The following is a 23,768-nucleotide window of genomic DNA, read 5'->3' on the forward strand; positions in this document are numbered from 1 at the left end:
TAAAAGTAATGTAATAACCAGTAGTTTCTCTTAAAAATAAAAATAAAAAAAAACAACATTGCATTAACCTGTTCTTCCTCTTTTCCTTTCATACATATTGAAATAGCCATCATACAAATATAAATACTCAAAGACATGAACTGGTTTTTATAAACCCTAAACAGCTCAGCAAAAAGTTATATTTATTATGGCTACATCTTAATTATTAAAGACCCAAAGCAAAAAGCTTAGGCTGAAAGACAATTTTTCATGTAAGACAGTTTATGTACTTTAAAACTAGGGAAGATACAGGATGCTGTAAATCAGCACAGTGTTTGCTAATAAAGTTGTTTTTATAAAGGTAGGTTCTGTGCAAGAGTAGAACAAATAAAACTAAATTGTCCATGGCCCTTCTAATGCCACCTGGGTCTATCTTCTGCTTTTTTTGCACTTACCTGGATCTCAGATAAGAAGATGAAGGAGTTCTGTATAGCTGTGATGCAAAAAAATAGAGAACTGCTCTAATCTGCTCTGACTGCTACTGAAGACATTATACCTGTGTTATTTGGCCAAAATCAGCAAGATCATACATTACTGGGAGGGCATCTCTGCTGGGGTTTGATTCATTCAACCTTCTTCATTCTAAAGGACAGATTAAAAAGATATAATTGAAATATTGTCTGTGTATGATGTGAAGTACTTGATTCAAAAACACTGGAAGTCCTGAGAGTTTGTGGAAAATATGAGTATATATTAGTTTACCAGAACAGCCATAACTGTCTGAGATTTCTTGCAAAATGTAGATAATTAAGATAACTCTTTCTATATGATGATGATGATGTTTATCTGTGTTATCTTGGCCTCTGTGATGTACAATAGCTAGAACCACCTATCACCATAATTTTTTATCAAGTTATCATCCTGCCCTATCGATCTGTTTGATCGGAAACCTCCAGGAAAACAAATTTCCTGGCCCTACTAACAGCTAATAGAGTCCTAGTTGAACGTAATAGCTAAACACTAGCAAGGTTTCTGCTGAGTTGTCTTCAACAGCTGTGCTTACTTTAAACGCTGGGCTTTACTAAATGCTTGAGAAAAAGCATGTGCTGTATGTACCTACTGCTTTGCTGTCTTAGCTGGATGGCTTGATGTAATATAAGCTTGAGCAAAATAAGTAAAATTGCTTCAACACAGTACTCGAAGATTTGGGTAAAGTATATTCAAATGTTTCATACTTAGACCAATCGTCCCACTATGCCAGTGATGTCACCTTTAATTTCCTTTCAGAGAACCAACATTTCTGGTTCAGAAAGTGCCAAAGACATTCCAGTCTTAAGCAAGTTCTGAAATAAATGAGACCAATCTAAGCAGTAAGAATAATACCTGTAAAAACAAATGAGAAGGATTTTAATGAAAACCTCTGCATACATTTCAGGATCTAAGAGCCTTCCTAGGAATTAAATTTACAAAACAAATTCCCTATACTCAGTTTTCAAAAGAGTTAATTATCAACTAGGAGACCAATGTCTCACCACATGCAAAATGCTAGGAAAGGTAGAAAACAACATTTATGTTTTAGATTAAATATCATAGCTCATTATAATGTGGCTAAGTTCTGTGGAAGCAACAATTTGCAGTGCTCTTTTTCAGCTATATAAATATCAGCTACATTTTGCAGTTTTGGTCTTTTTCTGCTTAACAAAACAAACAAATTTTATTAGAACAATTCAGAAATATATTTGTATTTTACTCCATGCTGTATAGTTTGAACTTAAGACCTCAAGAACCTGAATTCCAACCCAAACCTGAATGGCTGTTTAGCATAAGGTCGTGTATTTATAAGTAAGTCTAATAATAGATACTGAATAAAAACTTTGAGTCTATTCCTTTTATATTCCAGAGAGCAATGGTTTAAAAGCTTCTTATGCTATTGATTGACTGCAGGCCATCATCCTTAGCTGACACCAGTGGACCTCTTATCATGCATTTGTTTATTTTTTTTTCTGAATCCTCCTGTATTTTTCACCTTGTCACCTTATTTTATACTTCATCCTGTGGCAAGAAAAATAATTGGATGGAGACAATTATTTTGATTGTATTAAAATTTTCAACGTCATGGTATTTTTGATGCACTTAATACTGAACGGGAAATGATAAATACTTGTTTCCTATTCATTCTTTCACTTTATAGTCTCAGTCATCTTTTCACTAAGTAGAAAAGCTCCAGTTTGACTTCCATTCACAGGAAAGCTTCTCAACATCTCATTTCGAAAAGAGGTTGGTTATTTTTAGTTAAGCAAATTGCTTGTCAAAATAATTTCAGCCTGACTTCCTAGCAGTTTGCGTTTAACTTGTTTCTTCTTCATTCATTTCTTTTTAAATGCTGACACAATTTACAATTTCTAAACAGTGTTCTTTTTGGTATCATCCATAAACGAAATATTTGTGTTTGTTTCTTTACATTTTGGTAAAAATGGTGTTTTTTGGTTTTTTTTTTTTCAGTCAGGGATATGCATGAACACTGAACAACTGATGTGTTAATTGTAAGCAGCATAAGTTTCAGCTGCTACTTAGAATGGCTTTGTAATTAGCATTCTCATTTTAATCTTATTGCCTTATTTGAAGGTAGACAATGCAATGTGCATTTTTATGTCTCCTCTCATCCAACCAATATGATGAAATTTATGCCTTACACTCACTATGAGAAAAAGATTCTTTAACAGCTACATATAGAACTGCACTGCTTAAAATAAAATCAAGGATTACTTCTGTTCTTACATATCTTTTAACTCTTTTCTCCTAGTAACTAATTTTTGTTTTATAAAAACAGTCTGTGCACTATGCCTCCACATATTTTTATCTTGTTTACTTGGGTAAATGACCAACGTAAAAAAATAAGTTTACTACTGCTATTGCTTTACAGCTTCACTAACTCCCCTTGACATTCTGAAGTCATAACTGCTTTATGAATCAAATTCCTGGCTTTTTAAATCTCTGAACACTTCCCATTTGGGCATGGAAGTTTAATTGATCTAAATGAGATGGTACAATTTGACAGTATAAACTTATTTATTTAAATTAAACAATCCTTTTTTAAGTCTATATTGTTCACTAGAATGATATAAAAAAGGAGATGTATGTTCACATCAGCTGACCAACAAGGTATATGGAACTTACCCTGTCAGAGCAATCCCAGCCTGAATCACAGCTTGCACAATTGCCTTGAGGGTCATCTTCCTGATGTATCTCCAGACAGAGCTGCCTTCAGGCACTTAAGGAACCTGGAAAGAGTAGGTCTAATGCCATGCTTTTCTCCATGAAATTCCCATGGGAGATGGTTCAAAGGCCAGGGAAAGCAGAAGTAGCTCTTCAGCCATGATGTCCGGGAGAAGACACATATTGTCATGTCTCTAAAACACCAACCACAACACACTGAGTATCCATGTGGTATAACAAAGGTTTTGACTCTTCGCTCCCGTCTTTATTTAATAAATTGCAAAATAATATAATTAGGCTATGAAAGGATCAAGTGTACACTTTGAATATTCCACACAGCTCTTTGGATTACCTTTACATACAGGGGGTCCAAAGCTGTTCTCACTGTGCATATGGAAAAGTAAACCTCATTCTGTCTTACAATTTATATTAAAATTTTACAGAATGCACAAGAGTATTATGTATTCAAAGGTTGCTTTATGGGGGAAAGAAAGAAGAATTGTCTGGTGGTCAAGAGAAACAGAAATTAAGGGAATAATTAATTTCTTCCTTTGAAATTTTTCAGACACATGGAGCAGTTCCTACCATTTTTATTCTAGCCAATAACATGTTGCAGCAAAATGTTTTAAGCAAATGAAGGCAAAGAAATCTGCTTTCTGAGTGTTATTACTATTATTATTATTATTATTATTATTATTATTATTATTATTTGGAATTCATCAATTTCTGTCTCATGAGTTTCTGCATCAGTCTTGGACAAGCTAATGCATATGAGTCATAGTGCACACTTGATTTTCAAACTCATTTTTTGAATTGTTTGTATAGTTTCTGTTCCTAATTGACTATGTTTTGTTCATACTTTTGAAAAGCAGCAGCTGCCCAATGTTGCAAAGGCCTAATTTCGAAGCAGAGGCACACAGGCTGAGCACAGGAATGCTGCTGTGGCTGCTTGGTGCTTCAGCCAGAATTCTAACTATTAACTGACAGCTGACGTGACTAGGAGTCTGCCCCACATAAAAGGGGTTTTCTCATATTTCTTAGAGAAGATAATTTAGTGTGTATGTGCACGTCTTTAATGATTCTCTTCCGAAAAGAGAGAACTTAGGTTGGGTCAGACAGTGTGCAGACTGCACAAATGTATTATTCATGAGTAGTGCTCAGAATGGCTTTTGGGAAACACACAGGCAAACAGGTTCCAGGCCCTTAGGAGCTTATATGCCTAATAGAAGACCTGACAAAACCAGTGGGAGCTGAAAACAATAGATGGAGAAAAGAAAAAACAGACAAATGTAGCTTTCAAGATCAAAGGTAAATTCGATAGTTTATCATATGGGTCCTTCTAAAATATTTCTTCACTCTGCTGAGCAATCCATTCCAAGCCAGTGGCATTTCTTCCTGTTGCCAAAACTCTTGGAAATACTTTCACAAACATCTCAGGTTTTCAGAAGAATGCACAAAGAGACTCCCCCCATGAATGTCTTTCCCCACTCCCCACCCCACTCTGGACTTCACATCCCATGAAGATAAAGTCTTTGTGCCTCTTGAGTTATACTAAGGGCTGTATTCCATTAGTTAAAATAAGAATGTCACTCTGAAGAACGTTCATTCCTGATGTCAGTGAATTTGGATGTTCAAGGCCACATCAGATAGGACTTTGAGCCACCTGGTCTAGTTGAAGGTATCAATGCTTGTGGCAGGAGGGTTGGACCAGATGATCTTTAAAATCTCTTTCAGCCCAAGCCACTCTATTACTAGAGATATGTCAAAAGATTACATTACTTTTATTGCAGATTAATGAGGTTATGTCACTTAATTGCTAAGATAAAGGTTTAGGAAGGATGAACCTTCAAAGCTCTAATTTTCTACTTGAATTATTAATACTTTTAATCATAACTTAAACTGAGCCTGGATGTTTCAATGGTAAAATTGTATAGATTATTGGTAAACTCTTAAAATGTGTAGGCATGGTTTAGATGCAGAAGAATACAAAATACTGTTTTCATGATAAATAGTTCATATTTTATGGAAAATTATAAAGCTATGTCTAATATTAACCCTAGTGATATGTCTTCAAATATTAGTGACCACTCAGAAAGTTTACAATATCATCAAAGCCCCATTAAGAATTTTGCAATAAAAATGCAGTCCTCCTAAACTCCATAAACCATCTGAAAATCAAGGACACTTCCCCAGTAGTTTATCTACAGCTTCAAGATACTCTAGAATTTCATTACTGATTTCTATTAAAGGTAATTAAGTAACAGCAACATCCAAAAACTGTTCTTCATATTACCTTCACTTTTGATGCAACACAAATTACTTATATTTTTTAAAATTTAGGCCTCAATAAGCCTTCTATAGACATCCCTCATATAAAATTGCTCTAAGCACAGCTGTCTCTGCTGTTTTCTGGGAAATACTGCAATAGAGAAAATGGCTATTGGTTTTGTGCTGACAAATTATTGATCACACATGTCTTATGAATCACTTGACACTATGGATTTTTGCTGACACAATTAAAGGAACAGCCTCAAGCCCTCTGTGTCCCGTATATACTGACAACACTCTCACACTCAAATTTATGTGCATGCCACTAATGACCACAAAGAGAAAACAAAATTTTAAAAAGACAATTTTGAAGCAGGTGGTTTAAACAAAGGAAATTAGTAAATAATTTTAAAATGTTTACAAATATGCAAATGTATAACTAGCCATTCAAAAAGAGAGAATGAGTGTCCAGAATGTGAACAGTATTTTTAAACAGATAACTTAAGACAACTGAAAAATAAAGCAGTGGTAATAATGTATAGAGATTTTATTTATTTTATCAGGAACATTCTAATTTTCAAAATCTTTTTCCTGGATATGGGTATGAATATAAATAGTTGGATATGGATAGAAATAGTGTGCAGCTGTATCGGCCCTGAAGAATTGGGCAGGTAGGCTGCTAAGCCCTCTCTCCTAAGGCTCAGGTCAGAAAAAACACAGAACCTTTTGCTTCTTTGCTTTTGTCCTCCTGTAAACCCTTGATTGCCAAACAGTACAGAAAGAAAGTCACTGGCTGCCCCACAAATTCCTCCACACCTGAGGGTCTCAAGGTGAGGACACTGATATTCTGACTACAGTGTGTGCAGGGTTATGAGGGAGACTTCCTCCACATTCTCCTCCATCTTGTCATTCAAACAACAGCTCTTAAAATTTATCTTGTAATGCATTCTATAGAACAATGCCATGTGTTGAACTGTTGTATTGCATAAATTATGACCTTGAGCCTTCCTTTTATGAAGCCACATTTTCAGTTGTTTATAACCTTGCCCAATTTTAATTGTTTATGCTGAACATTTCAGAGATGGGAAATTTTACCAAAACTATTCCAGTTATTTCTCACATCAGTCAAGAAAAGAGGTGTTGCCTGTCTCTTCTAGGCAGTAAAGAAATATCTGAGGCTTAATTCAGGAGAGGCAGCTGTGGAATTCAGGTCTACATTCAGGTCAATGCAAGAAGACAATGTGAGATATTTTTTTTGTTCCTATCCTATTGACTGATTGCTGAAGACCTATCAAAACCTCTTTATTTGCAGAGAAAGAAGCAATGACCTCACATGTGGGAGACAGTCACTTTACACTTTTGACATCTCTTCAAGATGTACTAAAAAGTACTCAACTTTGCATCTCTTGAAAATCTCACTTCATACAACATCAGTAGCTTCCTTCTACTAACTCTCAGAACAGTCTACCTGCATGAAACTGAAGGACAAAAATTAATATAGCAACCAATCTGTAGGAAACTGTTAGTGCTTCTCCTGAGATTTCATTTCCTCTCTCCCTTTGGTGTTTTGCCCTCCTGATCTAGAGAATCACCATAAAAAATATTAGACACAAATTAATAAGGACCAGATATGATAAAAAGAAAAGGATGGATATTCAGGTAGGGTTTTGGAGACTGGTGGAGAAAGGATGATGCAGTTAAATCATTTGTGCAGAAACCTGAGTGATGGGAACAGAGCAAGAAAAATATTTTGAAGGTTCAGAAGAAGATATCAGAAGGGAAATGGGGTCATGTGCAGAAGATGAAGTCAGAACCAAAACAAAAAAGAAAAGGTCAGGAACAGAAGGGACTGAAAACCGCAGGGAATAAGGAAATTTTAGCAATATAATTCTATATTATAGAATATAGAAATTATAGTTCTTTAGCATCTGTAGAAGTTTGATATCCTCCTCCAGCAAGTCATCTAATTGAGAGAGTGGGGAGGGAGTACACAGCAAAGACTTGGAAGTATGCTAGAAAGTAATTTGTGGAGCTGGAGGGAAACAAAATTAAGATCACCAAGAATTTTGCTTGGTTATATGAATGTATTTTTTATAACTCAAGCTTCAAAAACCATCTTCTATTTTCTGCAAGATTTTTTGCCTAATTTAGTCTTCTGGGGTTTTGCATTTCTTCACCATGGTATGTTAATTTTATTTTTTGGGAAAGTGGATAGTATAACTTATTCTTTTTTTCTTTTGACCATGTCCACTCCCTCCTTTGAAAAGTTCCTTGTTCTAACTCCTTATAACAAGATTTCAGATGGTTCAAATTGGCTAAGACTCTTTAACATGGGTATGTTTAAAGCTTTATGTAAACCTACACTGTTTCTTAGAGACTTGGACACAATTGTTGAAATATGTTGAATATTGAGAGTTATTTTATGGATTTTATGGTGAAGTTTTATTCTCTCATGATGCTATTAAATTAGTAACAGGCTTTAAAAGAAATTACATGATATCACATGTACAAAATGACAAGCCCTGAGTAGAAATAGCTGTGTAGGAGGTTCTCTTTTAAATGTGAGTGTACTAGTCTCACCCCACCAAAACTAGAGTACTTATTAAATTTTTTTTATGTTATGCAACATTCTTTCAATCTACAGACATTTGAGAATCAGTTTTCATACACAACTCTTAAAAAAAATATTCATAACATCATCCTGCAAAGAGAAACTCTGTTAAAATTATTTAAAATCCATATGCTATGTAAGGAAATTTACCTGGAGGCATTCTTCTACCTTTTACAGAAAGGAGGCTATACAAAAGTGGTGTTAAGGTGCACATATCCTTCACATACTGGAAGCTTTAAGAAGGTCCAAAGCTCTCTATAAATTCTAATTTTGCAGCCCTATTTTAATGCTACTTCCTTTAACTTTTGTTCTGATTCCCAGGACTTTCAGAAAGTGAATAGACTACCTATGTGTAAGAGATATTAGATAAGGCTGCAACTGCCTTCATTCTTTGCATTTTTTGGTCTGCATTTCCTGCTAATGTGATTTGAATAAGCCAATTACATTGAAATTCGGTCCATGGTCATGCAAATAAGTTCATGAGTGTGGATCTCTTTTTTGTGGATTTAAGCAGTGAGTGCAACTGGTATACATTTGGTTGTATAAAGGGTCTGCACAGGATATTGGGGTCATGTTTGGTGCTCTTTTCTGAGGTTCCATTTGCACTATATTAGAGGAAGATTTCAGGAAAATAAGACATTCAAATAAATAAAGAAAGCCTTTAAAAAAGTACTGAAATGCTAAAAGTATAAGCTGAATTTTATTTTTAAGGTGCAGGCTGAAAACATGAAGATTAAACACACATTTAATATATGAGATCTTCTATAAAAAAATGTCTGGGAAATTATCACTGCTTGATGAAATTATGCCCAAATTCCCATTGTGTACAGTAAAACACTGATCAAAACACTACTGTAATAATTATTTTATTTAACTGTAAGATCTCTTTGTCAGTAACATCATGTGCACAATTAAGCTTGATTCACACCAACCAAAAATTCCAGACAGAAAATATTTATTTTTCAAAGTCATGGAACTTCCTAATACTCTTTAGGTGCTAGAGACCTTAAGACAGAATAATCCTTTCGCAAGCACTTCTTCACACACTGGCACTGACAGCAGTTTTGCTTTCTGTGTGTTGTTACACTTCCTTCACAGCTCTGTAGTGATTCCAGATGAAGTCAAATAATTGGGATTTTTTCAGTAAATTATATTCCAGGCAAAGAACAACAATCTCTGTTCTCACTGAAGGAGACACTCTGGAGACACCACTGTAGTGCTCTATGTGCAAATGCTGAATTCCACAATTAGTCTGTAAACAATAGAGATGTGGGCTAAATGGACAGGCTTGCCAAATTTGCTGAGCTAAGGGTTGCTAGAAACAAACAGGAGTAAATATAAATGCTCTGGTATGTGAACACCTACAACAACAATTATCCACTCCCTCCCAAGTTTAGCAGGTTGAGTTCCCACATTATAATGCTCGTAGTTTTGGGAGAAAGCCAAGTATCAAATTCAGTTCTAGAGAAAAAAAAAAAAAGAGACCAAACCACTTAGTGTTGGAGATACTGCATTAAAAATGGCACAATGTCATTTTATATAAAGATACACAGCCAAATGCTGCACAACACAAACTGGATCTCATCTTTCTTTTCTTTCAAAGGCAAAACATACAACGACAGCTACCTACATAGACATGCAGGGTGTTGGAATGAGCAGTTATGAGAGTAAAATCATGGCCACATTGGAGGAAGATATGAATTTTATTTAAATAAAAAAGAAAACATTTTGAGGAGAGTACAGATAATCATTATACTAGAAAACCTTAAAAATAGCACGTAAACCAGGAAAATAGACTTTTAAAGTACAGTTTTTAACATTCAGTTATTTTAACATATCTAAATGGCTGTAATAATGCACCCAAAATAAGATGACTATAACATGACCTTTATGGTGTCATGACAAAAGCAGTTCTTCTCCCATACCCTATAAGATTAAAATGCTAAAGGGGAAAAAAATATCAACAAACTCTTGCAACACTCAGTTTTAATCTCTTAGAAATATGAACATCACTTTCCTTTATTTCTAAATGAAAACATATTCTAAGCCTCCAACCTTGGTGAAAATTCTTTTCAAATTTCCTTTTGGTAGTTATGAAGTACCCTAGAAAATGTGTGATTACAAAACAAGCCTGTTTTACATAGAAGGCTTTCTGACACCATAGTGACAACATTAACACAAACCTCAAAGAAAGTAGATCATTGTTTATTTTCTCCCTCAATTTCCTATTTGTGTTCCTTGTGGGAAATTTATGTCATTAAAAGGAAAGCAAGGCATAAGAGGCATAGAACACTAGTGGGAATTTTTATTAGTTTTTGAAAAAACATTAAAATTACTTTTACCTGGCTTAAATAGCTATTTTTTATATTTTTTCTCTTTTTTTTTTTTACTTGGAATGCTAATTTTAAGTTTCTTACGCTCATGATTTGTGATAGCAAAAAATCAAGTTTTCAAAAGATCTAAACCCAGAATCTGATCTATTACACACAGAGCCTGAAGCTCCTGGTGAGAGCTCACAGCACTTATACACAAATGCATGTCAGGAATCCATCCAGCAAAACATCTGTCTATCCAAATAACTGTGACAAGCAACACTAGCCTTTGAATCAGGACTCTGCTTTCTGTTAAGTATGTTTTTATGTGGTAGGAAAATGATCTCAAGATCTTAGGAACAACAACAAAAAAAAAGACGCTACTGTACTCAGACCTCACAAGGAGATCAAGACCAAAGAAGATGACATTTGATCTTGCACATACTTTTCTCCAACTTCCCATGGCCTTCTGCTGCAGGAAGTACTCATATTCAAATCAGCAGGACTTCACACATGCTCAAAGACAGGCATGTGCACAATGGCTTTCTGAGCTTGAGGCCATCCTTGAAATTTTTATTAAATAAGAGAAGCTTGTAATCTGATGTTAAACAGTGGCCCAGACCTCAAGAACTGCTGAGCTTTTACTCAGTCAGTGGCTGCTTGACTGATGACCTTAGGGTTTGGAGAGCCTGATTTTTTTTCAAAAAAACTTCCTGTACAGTATGTCAAAGCTGGTATGTCCTTTAGTTCCACTAAGATGATGGCCCTGAAGGCAAGAACAGTAAATCAGTTGCAGATTAGAGTCAGGTTCACTTATTTGACATACAAAAGCTGTTCCTAATATAAATGGCTGAGAAAAATGCACACAGTATGACAGAAGTAAATAAAGTTCTTCCTCAGTAACAAGAGCTGCAACACAAATTTATCAGTAATACAAGGTGGGCAATACCCTCACTGTATTACAATTCAACTTTAAATACTTATAACTCACAAAACTTCTAAACAGCATAAGTTTTTTTTCTTTTCCTCCCTTGCCTTGCCTTGCCCTGCCTTGCCTTCCTTGTGTTTTTTAATGGTAATAGGGAAACTTTTTCCAATAATCAGCTTGTTGTTCATGTTTATGACTAAAAATATGCTTAATTAAATTCAATGTCAAGAAGAACTAATGTTCTTTAGCACTTTGGAGACCAGAAAATATAATACTATCATGATATGAAATGTACAATTATTTGTGTACATATTTAGTAAGATAGCTTGTGCTACCACCCACCTTTTTCCTCTCTTCTGCTATTAGTTTCAAAATCAATTTAAAGTGCTTTTTGCATCTGAATAAATTGTACCAGAACTGTCATTTGAATAATGCATAGCTTCCTACTGAAACTAAAAATATATATTTAAATCATGGAACAGAAAAAAAAAAAAATTATTTTAAGTAGGTGGGGGCTGTCCTGCAAATTGCTGGAACTAATTTCTTACCCTGATATATATTTCCAGCATTTTGCCCGATACTTTTTATTGCCAGCACCATACAGACATCTCAGCCTTCCCGTCCTCTACTTCTTAGAGTCTTCCCACCATGGGAACACCTGCTCTGATCAGGTAGGCTCTGTTCTGAATTTGTTCTCCAGTTCACTTCTACACAAGCAAGGCAGTGTTTCACAACACTACGTAAACTCCTGTGCATTCTGTGTGCCTGTCTCCTTCATTGAAACAAATAACAAAGGCACATAACATATCTCACTTGGATGTAGCAGTTCCAAAACCTTAGGTGGGTCAGGCTGTGGAAAGGAGAAGAGGGAAAAAAAAAAAAAAATACAAATATTTCATCTGTTCAGGTTAAATCTCTGGGTTCTGAGAGGAGTGTTTCATGTGGAGGAAACTGCAGCACTTGTTAGGACATCTTAGAGAAATTCCACAGCTTGTAGTTTCAAATCATGAATTTAGAAAAGAAATCTCAAATTCTTGTACTAAAAAAATCCCCAACTGAACATAAAAAAGAGACCTCCCTACATATGGTACATGACCAGGTCCAACCCCTTGGACACCCCCTTTTCCTCCACTTTCTTCCTGATCCCCATGGGGATGCAGTACCTGGGACCTCTCCCCTCTGTGGCTGATCTGGCAGGATTACATGGCAAATGGAGGAGGATATAAGAGCACCACAAACAAGTGCCTTCTCTGAAAATTTGAATAGACCCTGTGAGCCTTATTTCCCTATGAGCAAATTGCAATCAGATCTTGGTTTCATAATCCAAATAACAGATTATATAGCAGCCATGCAGTCTGAGGTGGTGGACTTAGGTCTTACAGTAAGGGGACATGTAGTATGCTATCTTATCAAGAGATTAGCACAGGAATTTCCCCCCTTTCCCCTCCCTTTATTTGCAATAATGTCTCAAACTATCAAAATCTTTCCATTGTTACTGCTTCAAGCAACACAATCACATTTCTTAACTAATGAACTGTACCCCTCTTCTTCCTTTTCTCTCCCTCTTCTCAGACATGCAATGACATCAGGAGATTATGTTTAGTTTAAACAAGTCAGGGAGACACAAACATTCCTGAAAATATATTAATTCCTTCCTGCTCAACAGATTAGTAGCATTTGATTTGACATGACTATAAGTTTACACACTTCAAAGAATTTTTAAAGTAATACCTTCTATAAAAGGAAAGAATAAAAAAAGTTCTTGCACATTCTGCATGACTAAATGATGGATTGTTTTTTTCAGTATTCACAATCTGTTTTCAAGCCTTGGTGTTAACAGTTGTGAACAAAAATCAACTTCAGTATTGTAACATTAATGGGGAACAGTCTGGCCTCCACCTAACCCTGAAGATAATTATGCTAAAACAATAGTGATGAGCATTCAGCTAACTAGCTATAATAAGAAAAGACTGCTGCTGCCATTCATCAAAAAGGCCATTTGGATAATGAGAGATGGCTACTGACATATTTCAGCGGGGGAGGCCATCCTGCTGGGAGTTTCTTTCAAAATGCCAAATTCTATCCATTTAAAAAGCAAACATCATGCTCCCTTTGGTTTGTCTGGTGATCTGGGGAGCAGGGACATAAGTCATATAGTACTTTCCAAGTTGGAATAAAGAGCAGGAGGAGACACTGAGGGAGAAAAAAAATTTCCACAATGTATGTATGTATCATTGTAATCTTCAGTCTCCTGAAAGGACTAATCCTAATTATGAGCAACATGACTACTGTCAGTCAGGAAGAGCAAATCCCTTGCTTTCTGTAAGAAGCTACTAATCTGATTATTGATTTACAATTCTGGTGATTAGTTAAAGAATGTGTGTCTCAAGGAATCTGAATATCCTGACTGGACAGACAGCAAAACAGATGTTTAGAAGAAGTGTTTTGCTTTAACTAAATAAAATAGCAGATAAACCATAATTTGTCAAGGACCACATTCAGAATTTCTCCAGTGCCATACATTGTCAGCTGCTGAAGACAGTGGAAATGTCAGACAGCACAGCTTCAGCCCCTCTGCTGCTAGGATATCAGGGTCCTCTCTTTCACTGGCTCATCACACAAGGGTGAATATATTTACTTCCTTAAAAAGCTCACTAACAAATCCATGACTATATGGCAAAGAAGATATTAAAATAATAGAAAAAGAAGAAGGAGGAGAAGGAAATTCAGCGGGATATTTCTAAAATGAAATATAAGCCCAGTGAATCTAATCTCCATGGGTTTCTTCTACAGTCTTCAGAATGTAAGAAGCTCCTCTATTGAAGTTATTCAGGGCAGGATTTTGGCAATTGTTTCTGGAAGGATCTATCTTTCTCACAGGCTGTGTGAGACTTATGGAACTTGGCTTCAGTAGGCTAAAATTCATCTCTTGTCATACTCTATACAATGAGCCCACTCAAAAATGACAGTGTTAAGGAAGCATCTATTCTCTTCCATTTCCAGAGAAGGATTTTTGGGATGCTAGAACTTATAGCTGAAAATTAGAAAACCTTCTGAGGGCAAAATTGTTTTTTGGATCGTGCTTGACCATGGTGTCAAAAAGGGTTTGTATTCCTCACCTAGAATTCAAACAAGCACGTGTTTTTGCAGTACTGATAAAGCGATTTATAGAATCATGGAATATTCTGAGTTGGAAGGGACCTAGAGGAATCATCAAAATTCTGCTCTTGACACTGCACAGGACCATCCCAAGAATCACATCTTTTCAGCCTTTACACTGTCAATAGGGTATGACATGTAAAGAGGTAAAACATATAAGGAGCAACAAATAATTTTAAAATCTAAAAAACTTATATATTAACTATGTTCAGTTACATTAGTTGGACTTGGTCACAGAACTCTATGTTTCTGGTGAACTTTCTCTGCTCATGCTGAAGTCATTGCAAGAGGCTGATCATAATGTACTTGGTTTCTTTGAGGTGTTTGGGGTCATGAGAGAACACCACAGCTTGCTGAGTACCATTAGACAGAAGATTAATAATGTTATACCTTGGGTAAAAGCTGTTTATTTGAAACCAGTTACAAACACACAGACGTCTTTTGGCACAGCAGGGGCTTTGCTATGTATATTTCTAAGTTGATGAACTCCACAGAATAGAAGCTGTTAAAAGTGTTTACATTGTATATTTCTTATACTGATCTATGATTTCTAAATGCTATGTGAAAAATGAAGAAATGGAGAAGGAAAGACAATTTGCCTTTCTTTGTGCCTTACATGATCATGACTAATTTGATAATAGAACTGGAATCAAAGGAGCTTTTTAAAAGGTTTCATATCTAATTCTTTCCCACGTTCAGTCTTACCTTGATCTCTGAAATGCTTTCATTCTCTCCTTAGGGCGTGAATACTTGCTATTTACATGTCTGTATTTTTGCAGCAGAGGCAAATTAGGGCAAAAATTTTCAACAACAAACTTCCACGGTGAAGACAGATAATTTCATATTTCTAGCCATGCTGAGTTCTGGGAAAATAAAATTCACTGCAGCTATGTGTAAGTGGTCACAGAAGTACATATTGAACCAAAACCCAGGCATGAAGCATAGTTTTGCTTTAATAAGGTTAACTGTCTCTAATATTTGGAGCCAGTAACAATAACTTTTCTACTCCAGTCATGGCCTTTTGGACTTTATAACATTCAAATACAAAACTAACAAACCCCTCACATTTCTCTTTGCACTAATGACAAAAGAACAGGGTGGTGCCATGTTGGCAACACTGCTGGGTTGCACTGGTCTCTGTAATTTTTGGCAAATAATGAATCAGCTTGGCCCCTCTGAAAATCTCATGTGAGGTTAGAGATATGCTATTAGTGTAGAGCTAAAAAATACTGCTGTGGTGTTTACAGAAAGCCCTCACTCAGATTATTCTATTTGAAGTCAATTAGAAGACTCCTCTGATCTTACTGGCATGGGTTCTCACAGCAAATACTAGACAGTTGTTATCACTAACACTGAAGAATGCAGCTATCCCAGGAGAGTGCAAAGGCTCGTTTTAGGAGCTATTCACTCTCTGTTGATGCTCATTGCATATATGTCTGTTTTGCAAAGTCAGATCAAAATCATTGCCTCTAACCATTTTGCAAAGGTTGTCAAGTGCCTGCCAGTTTTCACAGTACAGTTCACATATCTGCTGGGCATTGTGGTTCCACACAGTGTTATTCATTTCTAGTATACCTTCTGAAACATTAACAGTGCCCAACACACCACTGCTTTGAAGATAGCACCAACTCAACAACAGAAAGAGAATGTAGGTCAGTATGTGTGGGGGTTTTTATTCATTTTTATTTTGCTTTTTCTGTTTGCTTTCATTGATCCCACAACCTCATTTATGAACTGTTTTCTGTCCACTTTGGTGATATTGAAAAGCACCTAACTGTAAAGCTTTCACTTATACTAGTCTTCCAAACCAAAACCAGGTTGCATACACATATCTGCATCTCTCTCTGTCTTGCCTATATAAACACGGTAAAATATAATATGCAAAGTCACCACATCTGGCACATGCATGACAGACAGAAGAGGACAATATTAAGACCTTCCCTACCAGAGTGTAGCAAAAATGTATGTGCAAGAGAAATCAAAGTATTCTGAGGTAGAGGTGTTATCCTCTGGTTTGCCTTTTCTGTGTATCTTGTTCAATGTGTTTTCTCAGTCATGATGCTCCCATTTGAATCATTTCTCATCAAATGCTAAAGTCCTGCTTCCCCACTCAAGGGAATATCCCTAGCTACAAAGCTTCAACAGGAGATGCACACCTGATGTCATTCCATTATTTCTGCAAGTATCATGTAACATGATACATGTTTGCATTCATTTTCTCATTTTCTTTAGCAATATTATAAGCTGCAGCACATTCCTTGTATATTCAGTATATTGCTTTGCTCTTCAAATCAGCAGCTCTGTTGAATATGGCCCTTTCTTTCTACAGTTTTGTCTTCTGTTTCTGAACTCAAAAGAGACTTCTCAGTGGGCAGCATCATCCATGTTGTGAAATCCTGCTCTCAGGGCATTTTGCAAAATATAAAGAGCGAAATCAAAGGTATCAGAGGCAGAGAAGAAAAGGATTTTCAGGTTTTGTAAGCTAGATATTGGGCTCTTAGAGCTGCCATGTTTGCATCACATGTATTCTGACTTTATGAAGTGAAAAACAGAGGTTAATTTCAGTCTTGATTTAGTGTTTCTCTCTATAAGCCTAAGATTTATATTCATTATGTTTTCTTTCTCTGACTTTTTAAGCCCATGCTGTTATATTTCTTGTACAAAAACTTCTCTTTCCTAAACTACTGTGCTCTGAGAGATCAAATAGTATACCAGTACAGTTCTTTTTTCACACCACCAGATATCTCTGAGGAATTACCCTGGGACATCAGCTTGGCATTTGAACGTTAAAACAGAAGTAATAAAGTTAGTAACAAATCCTGCTAGCTATAGAGCCAAAGCTTTTGCACTGATTTTTATGAGCCAAAAAAAGCTGTATAATTCCCTTTGTGTCTCAAGTACACATGCACACACGTGTAGGATCTAGCATACAATTTACTACTTCAGATAAAGCATTTGTAAAATAGAATTTTATCTGCTGTGATGTCAAAGTCTCCACATCTAATGTGATTGCTGATAGATAAACAGCTTGCTTTATTGGTTCATCCTTGAACATACTGAGTGACTTTTTTAATTTCAGAAAATGTTGTGCATCTGCTTTCCAAAATTATCCCTCTGACTTGATTTCCTTTATCACCAATGGTTTCTGAGAATATAGACCAGCACTATAATTTGCATCATGAAGCAAGAATGGACTTTTGATTCAGAACTTCAAATGGAATTTTTAAATTGATCTAACATGACATGCGAATTCATGAAGTGTTCCATGTTTTTTGACTGTGCCCATGTACAGTGGGGTGAGAAACAGATAATCATTAAGATCATTTCCAATTCAGGCCATTCTATGATTCCATTCTGTGATTTTCCTGTATAGCAAACATTTTAAAATTTTAATTTAAATTTTAGAAGTCTTTCTGGAAACAAGGAAGATCTTTCCACTCGCAGACTGTATGGTCTGCTTTCTAAAATATCATGTTCAGACAGACATCTGCTCATCTGGCTATGGAGAGCTGAATGAGCAATGAGATACTTATAATGACTTTTTTTGCTGGAAAATTAATTCAACAGGAAAGCAAATGTTTTTATCTTGCAGTGGACTATTTTAACTGTTGACTAAAAATTTAAAACACTGATATTTTTAAGACTAATGAAGGGTTTGCTTTCCCATGTATTTGTGCATCTAATTGCTGTTAAACTTACTATGTAATTAACTTTAAATAGTAATGAATAAAAAAGCAAATATTTAATTTATACTTCCATTCACCATCATAAATGAAATGGACCTATGGGTAAAACATACCAAATATATCTTCAACAGTTTATAGCAACACAATAAAACTTATACTCCTACCCAGAGCATACCACTTCCTTGATAAATAAAATTATGTTCAAATTTACAAGACAATCCTGTGACTTTGTAAGACAGTCTGTTCAATGTTCCTCATCAGACTATGTATAACAGATAAACCCTCTATCCTCCAAGCCATCTTATCTACTACTTATCTACTTTTACACTCACTTCCATCTTTTTTTATTTTTTATGACAAATGAATATGTCCTTTGATTTCTAGTCTATAGGAAAGTGTTTCATTAGCTATCACTCCTTTTGCAGATGTTTCTTCTATTTGCAAACATAATCGAGGATTAAAAAAAAGAAAAATAAAAATGTGAGTAAAAATATTGTTTTTATTTTAAAAAAAGTGAAATCACGACTGAATAAAACAAATTTTGTCAGATCACTGTCTTCCTGCAAGGAAGTCTCTTCTGCAAGGAGACTAAAGTTATGGGGAACTTTCCAAAGTTAACTTTGGAGATTTGTTACAATGATTTAAATGCCTATACTGCTAATTATTTCACTAATTGTTATAGAATAAAGAAAAAGAAGGGAAAAATATGTACTTATTTTGCAATTCTTAACTATTTTCAATTCTTTGCTTGCTGACAAGCTAGAAAACATCTCTTGCAATGGCTAATTTCAAAGCTTTTATAAAGTCACAATGGCATAGTTAATAGAATTTTGCTCCTGTTTGCTCCATGTGCACTGATCATCCCAGGTGTGCATAGAGCTTATGAATCCATCTACAAAGCTAGAAAAGGTGAATTAGACTCCTCTGCTGGTTTTGAAAGACATTTCTTTCACTAATTGGACTAGGACTTACATCAGACGACATGTGCTTTTCTATTTGGAGACAGTCTACTGTCCAGCACTCTCTAGACTGAACACACTATCAAAAAATACGTTTGACTTTTCACTGGAAAACACATTAAATAACTCAAATATCCTGCTCTTATTTGATCCTTTTGGTTGTTTTTTTGGGGGGGTTTTTTCTTCTCTTTATTCAGCTTAGTAAAAACAGAGAACTTCATCACAGAAGCCAAGGCAGCATTTCAACCAGGGAATACACAGGGTCCTTCACGCCCCACTGAGATGTCTGACTGCTCCTTATTTGTGCTGATTTGTATCCCACAGAGCATATAACCAGCTTAACTAGTTGGTTCCTCTGCTGAGACTGTTTTTCTGAATTGCAAGGAAAAAATAAAAAAACATCACGGAAGAGAGAAATAAGAAAAAATATTACACATAAAGAAAAACATAGATATGCACTAGAAAGAATATAAAAGAGTCAAATTCAAAAATAGCTTATAGCATGCCATCCTTTCTAACTGCTTAACTATTTCTCATCTCCTTTAAATTGGTGTGGATTCCGTTGAGGGGCTAAAAAAATCCTAATTTAACTCCTCCATAAATAAATTAAAGCAACAAGAAAATTAATTGCAGTTTGTTTTATATTTGATGTAAATCTTTCAAATTCCTATCATGTTCCTTAGGACAGCATTTATTATTTAAATACACATAAAGAATGGCATGAGCTACATAATAATAATAATGAGGAAAATAGGTAAAAAACAAGTAACTCAATAATCTTCAAACTGTTCTTCTAGAGCAGAGAATATTTATTATATATTATTATATCTATTATGTGATGATCATTAGTGCATTTATTAGACTATAAATGTACTATTAAACTGTTGCAAAATTGACAGTAATTGCTAATTCTGTGATCTGTCAAGAGTTGAGCTGTTTCAGGATACAAATGCAGGCACTTCTTTGCTAGTCCTACCTGCAAAATTCCATGTTAGGGGTGTCCATGGGACAAATTTCCCAAACTAAGCTGTGGGGAAGATGGTAGGGCTACTGCTGGCAAATTCTCTTCAGTTTAGCAGAACAGAGTATAGTATGCAGGAAATCAGTTCCCATTCATTCCCTTGCCAAAGGGGTTTTAAATTTAAATTAAAAATAAATGAATCATATGGGATTGATGTTTTGCTTAACAAAGCCACTTCACTGACATTTGAAAGCTGACTTGGGTGTATACTGTACACCCAAGGATAATAATAACAACTTAATATTATCTTTTATGTGTCTTCATATTCAATGCTTCAAAAAGTACTTTTTCAAAGATGTTACTTTGATATTGCTGGACTAAGGGCCACAGCTATGCCCAGGATATTTTTATAGCTAGTATCAGGATCAAAAATAATATCCCACCTCCTGTGCTGACCTGCTACACTGAGACTGGACAGACAGCCCTTTGAGAACCATCTCCTCTGGGCCATGTGATGTGCACCAGACATTGGGTAATGAGTAATAAAGAGGTTTTAATGACTAGTGATGACTGAAAATTTTGTTTTGTGTTAGATTTCTGAATTTCAACAATTGTTTTCAAACTCTGAAAATATTTCATTTTAGTAATGTTCAATGTTTTGTTATGAAAATTTCAAAATATACAGTTGTTGTTGTTGTGCAATGTTTTGATTTTTAATAGAAAGTTAGACTTTCCTTAAAAGAAAAAAACTAACCATTTCTTTTCAAGAAGGCTGAAATGGAAATAGTTTTAGAGTCATGATTGTCCATGCTTAGTTTTCAATGGAGATGCATGAAAAAGATAATCCCTTATTAACCTTCAGTTTATAGAGCTGAAGTTTTGCTACTGCAAACACAGGCAGGAATCGTATTGTAGACAATAATCAAGATTTGCAAAGCCAGTTGAGGAATGTAGCTACAAATTTCATTAAAGGTCTACAAGTTTGATGGAATTCATGCAACAAAATAGCTCAAAACAGCTCTTGGCATTTCAAGAAATGTGTGTATATTTAAAGGACAGAATTTTCCCAATTGAGTTTAAATAAGGAATGGCCAAGTGACCCTGAATACTGAATGAGACTGATAAGGAAAATAGAGTAGTCAAGAATGACAGAAAAATTGGAAAGCTACTTCAGATCCTATTTTAAAATGGTTCTACATTTCAGATTTTAATCAATGATCTGAAGAATTTAAAGAACATTTCTAATCATTCTTGAAAGTCAGAAAAGGAAAACAAAAATTCTTATCCTCAATCTCCAACAATTACATTAGTAATGACCTTTTAAGAACAAATAGTAAAGCTAAAAACATATGAGAAGCTCTTGAGAAAAAAAAATTATATAATCAAAACATCATAGAGCGTGTCACTTCTATTTCCATCTGGAAAAAATTGAGTTGGATCTTCTCTGACCTTGTTTGTCTGTTTGGTTTTTCTTTTGCTAGAGTTATGCCAAATTATCTGAAGGTCTTTTATTTCATCAGAGACCCTGAAGAGTTGTTAGTCAGAGCTGCTGCAGATGTGGCTGAATATTCACTGCTACAAATGCAGCTCTCATCAAATTGCGTCACACCACCCTGGATTCTCAGTCCCCAGCAGTGCAGGAAGAGTACAAAATATTAGAAAAAAAGGCTAACCACAGTATAATAGACAAATTTTTAGCATGTGTGCACTCATGCCTTTAATTCTGTCCTCTGTAAATTTTAGAAAGCCATCATGTACCATGTGGCCAAGTGGTTTTTGCTGTCTAAATAATGGCCAAAAGAGTGAAATTTGATTCATTATTAGAAAGGCAGTCACTGGTTATTCATAAATTCATAAATCCATTAAGCTTCATACAGAATCCTGCTCTGAAGAAATGCATCTCCCAGGTATGACCTTCTGCATGTTTATACTCTCACAAGTATCTCTGCCAGGTATATTACTCAGTCAATACATTGAGAAACAGGAAAAGATTTTTAAATGGTTCATATCTACGCAAAAGTCTAATATGTCTTAAAGCACCTCATCAAAAAATGGCTAAACAAATAATCTCTGCAAAGTCGAGTGTTTGCATAGCAGGTCACGGCATTTTAGTAGAATTCTCAGAGCTCTGACGTGCATGCAGTCAGAGAAAGAAGTTCCCATAAGAGATTATCACAGCAAAAAGACTCATCCATGTATGCAATTGCTTGTTATCAATAGACAACATGTACTCTAATTTATTTTGACTTGTTGGATTTGATTCACTGCTTTTGCATATGTTTGCTTTAAACTGGATAATCAAATCTGGCTGTGTATGAACTGAACTTTCTGCCTCTATGAAAGTGTGCATTGACCATTTAGTGGCACTTCTCCAAAGGGAAGTACACACCTTTCTCACAAACGTGACCCTTTCACTTTACTTTTCCTTTCTCAGAACAACAGACTGAAAATTTCTTCAGAAGGTTCAGCAAGTAATGTACCCTTCTCTAGTCAGACTACAGAAAAAGGTATTTATTGGTACATTTGCCTCTTTGCCTAGAAAAACATAGTGTATGCAATCATGTTCAGGGTGTGCCGTCCCCTACATAGACGGTAGATAAAGTTAGTGATACAGTTTGGAGGTCAAAGGTCTGAAGGCAAATTAATTTATTTCAGCTATAAGAAGATAAATGGCTAGGGGAGGCTACATGGATTAGAACTTCCAATAAAAAGGCATGTTTGAGGGAAAGGCTCAGGTACAAGACCAGTATTAAATACAGGAAAATCTTCATAAATGTCCTAACTGGGGTGTCTGTCCCAGCTGTTAAAGTTGGTGGTCAACAAGTCAGAGTTTTTTAGGAAACCACAGGTCATTGTTGCCATTCCTCACAGAATCACTGTGAGCTATTGGTTTGGTAACAAAAGTAGTAGAGACTTATTTGTGGATTTGAAAACTAGACCCTGGAAAGATGCTCAACATATTAGTTGCAACAGAGAGACAAACTTCTCCTTTTGGCATCCTGATTCAGTGAAAGTGGTGGAGAGGACACCTCCAGGTCTCTAAAAATACTGTGATTTTTGCAAATTATGGCCTCTTGAATATGCTATTTATTTTCTAAAGCTTTTTTCAGGAGGCATTGAGGAAGAATCCTGCCTGCATTCTTTTTGGGGCTCTGGCTGAAGGGTAGCAAGCCTGAGCATAGTCACTGTAATGGCAAGCTTAGTCATTAGGATGGAGTCAGCAGCAAAACCCTCTAAGCAGGTTCTGTAATCACATTGCAGGATCTGTATAGCAGTGGCTAAACCTGCTGCATGGGGGGAGAGGCTTCCTACCTGCCTCTGTGGGTCACCTTTGTCTTGGCTTCACCTTGTCAGGGTGTGAAGTGCACAGACAACACAAATCACCAGCTGCAGGCCAGATGTCACTCCAGCAGCCTTTGATGTGAAAGTGTCACAAGACACAGAGCATGCCCACGAGGAATTTAACCTGCAGGGGCAGCATGGTGAGTTAACTGGAGCCCTGCAGAGACCATCATGGTGACTGTGATACCAATTCACACTCATTTTAAAGGCATATTGTCCCACTTTCCCTTCTCTGTAAGACAAGAATACTTGAAAACTGTATTCCTCACAGAACTATTGTTAGAAATGAATAATTTCTGGTATCACAGTGCACTGAAGAATTAACATCATAAAAGAACTGGGCATAA

This window comes from Pseudopodoces humilis, chromosome 5 (assembly GCF_049639895.1).
Source record: "Pseudopodoces humilis isolate 2021_Gansu_Grassland_sample_001 chromosome 5, ASM4963989v1, whole genome shotgun sequence".
Classification (NCBI taxonomy): Eukaryota; Metazoa; Chordata; class Aves; order Passeriformes; family Paridae; genus Pseudopodoces; species Pseudopodoces humilis.